The 2,707-nt window shown below is 44.0% G+C and overlaps 1 long non-coding RNA gene across 1 annotated transcript; it reads left to right on the forward strand.

The window, feature by feature from the left end:
• The first annotated feature begins 1,466 nt into the window (after window positions 1-1,466).
• LOC139026842 (uncharacterized) lies at window positions 1,467-2,237 on the forward strand. Its single transcript, XR_011478785.1, has 3 exons — window positions 1,467-1,894; window positions 1,980-2,091; window positions 2,178-2,237. It is a non-coding gene; the product is annotated as an uncharacterized lncRNA (long non-coding RNA).
• The last annotated feature ends 470 nt before the right edge of the window (window positions 2,238-2,707 follow it).

The raw sequence follows: 2,707 nt of genomic DNA on the forward strand, positions 1-2,707 counted from the left end.
AGAGAGATTTTATTATGAGTCCTTATTATGAGTCCTTATTATGAGTCCTTATTATGATTATCTTATTATGAGTCCTTATATGAGTCCTTATGATCCTTATTATGAGTCCTTATTATGAAGTCCTTCTTATTATGAGTCCTTATTATGAAGTCCTTATGAGTCCTTATTATTATGAGTCCTTAGTATGCATGAAGTTTGTAATGCATTCTGATTTTAGTGCATTCTGTTATTACTAAATGTGGAATATCATAGGGTATTTTAACATTACTAACAACAAACACATTGATTAATAAAATATTTAATCAGTCTTCTCAAGATGAAGGGATAATGACGCAATCCTGGAGTTTGTGAGAGGGAGGGATCAGATTTTATCGGTCCTCAACTGCGCAGCTCAGACAGGATAAATGGAGTTAGCCCTCAATTAGCCTGCCCCGGAACAAGCCGCTTCTGAAGAATTCGTTGAAAATATATTTACCTTGCTAAAAGTTGAGCCCCTTTTGTGGTACCAGTTATCCCTAGTTAAATTAGAGTTGAATAATGTTACCTGGTATCTAAGTAGGGGTTAGGGTTTAGTTACCTGGTAGAGAGTAGGGTTTAGTTACCTGGTACCTAGTAGAGGGTGAGGGTTTAGTTATCTAGTAGAGGGTTAGGGTTTAGTTACCTGGTACCTAGTAGAGGGTTAGGGTTTAGTTACCTAGCAGAGGGTTAGGCTTTAGTTACCGTTTGTGGTATAGGAGGTTATTGGTTTAGTTACCTGGTAGAGGGTTAGGGTTTAGTTACCTGGTACCTAGTAGAGGTTAGGGTTAGTTACTGGTACCTGGTAGAGGGTTAGGGTTAGGTTACCTGGTACCTAGTAGGGGTTAGGGTTAAGTTACCTAGTAGAGTTGTTAGGGGGTTTAAGTTTAAAGTTACCTAGTGTGAGGGTTAGGTTAGTTACCTGGCCTGTCACCTAGTAGAGGTTAGGCGTTAAGTACCTAGTAGAGGTTAGGGTAATTACCTAGTAGAGGGTTTAGGTTTTAGTTACCTGGACCTGTTCGTAGAGGGTTAGGGTTTAGTTACCTAGTAGAGGGTTAGGGTTTAGTTACCTGGTACCTAGTAGAGGGTTAGGGTTTAGTTACCTGGTACCTAGTAGAGTGTTAGGGTTAAGTTACCTAGTAGAGTGTTAGGGTTGTGTACTTTATTGTTGTTGTTTACATCCACGTGTATATTCCAGGTAGTCCACTGTATCTTATTTTACCAAGTCTGTGGACTGAGAACACGTTCTCATTTACAGCTACAACCTGGGGAATAGTTACAGGGGACAAATGAGCCAGTTGGAAGCTGGCGATGATTAGGTGGTCATGATGGTATGAGGGCCAGATTGGGAATTTAGCCAGGACACCAGCTCTTACAATAAGTGCCAAGGGGTCTTTAGTGACCACAGAGAGTTAGGACACCCTGGAGTCTTACCAGGGAGAATAAAAGAGATGGAGTAGATCAGCTGGAATCTACCAGGGAGATAAAGTGATGGCAGTAGATCAGCTGGAGTCTACCAGGAGAATAAAGAGATGGAGTAGATCAGCTGGAGTCTACCAGGAGAATAAATGATGGAGTAGATCAGCTGGAGTCTACCAGGGAGAATAAAGTGATGGAGTGGATCAGCTGGAGTCTACCAGGGAGAATAAATGATGGAGTAGATCAGCTGGAGTCTACCAGGGAGAATAAAGTGATAGGAAGTGGATCAGCTGGAGTCTACCAGGGAGAATAAAGAGATGGAGTGGATCAGCTGGAGTCTACCAGGGAGAATTAAAGTGATGGAGTAGATCAGCTGGAGTCTACCAGGGAGAATAAAGAGATGGAGTAGATCAGCTGGAGTCTACCAGGGAGAATAAAGAGATGGAGTGGATCAACTGGAGTCTACCAGGGAGAATAAGAGATGATTGAGTGGATTCAGCTGGAGTCTACCAGGGAGAATAAGTGATGGAGTAGATCAGCTGGAGTTCTACCAGGGAGAATAAAGAGATGGAGTGGATTCAGCGAGGAGTCTACCAGGGAGAATAAAGAGATGGAGTGGATCAGCTGGAGTCTACCAGGGAGAATAAAGTGAATGGAGTAGATCGGCTGGAGTCTACCAGGGAGAATAAAGAGTGGAGTGGATCGGGCTGAGAGTTCTACCAGGAGAGAATAAAGTGATGGAGTAGATCAGCTGGAGTCTACCAGGGAGAATAAAGAGATGGAGTGGATCAGCTGGAGTCTACCAGGGGAGAATAAAGAGATGGAGTGGGATCAGCTGGAGTCTGACCAGGGAGAATTAAAGAGATGGAGTAGATCAGCTGGAGTCTACCAGGGAGAATAAAAGTGATGGAGTGGATCAGCTGGAGTCTACCAGGGAATAAAGAGATGGAGTAGATCAGCTGGAGTCTACCAGGAGAATAAAGAAGATGGAGCTGGATCAGCTGGAGTCTACCAGGGAGAATTAAGAGATGGCCAGCAGCATAAACCACCCTGCCATCCCACTGCTGGCTTGCCTCTGATGCTAAGCAGGGTTGGTCCTGGTTAGTCCCTGGATGGGAGACCAGATGCTACTGGAAGTGATGGAGGGCCAGTAGGAGGGCACCCTTTTCTCTGTTCTAAAATAATACTAATTGCCCCAGGGCAGTGATTGGGGACTTTGACCTGTGTAGAATGCGGGTCTTTTTCCGAATGGACGGTTGAATGTGTTCCTAAC

The sequence above is a fragment of the Salvelinus sp. IW2-2015 genome, unplaced genomic scaffold, assembly GCF_002910315.2.
Source record: "Salvelinus sp. IW2-2015 unplaced genomic scaffold, ASM291031v2 Un_scaffold6034, whole genome shotgun sequence".
NCBI lineage: Eukaryota > Metazoa > Chordata > Actinopteri > Salmoniformes > Salmonidae > Salvelinus > Salvelinus sp. IW2-2015.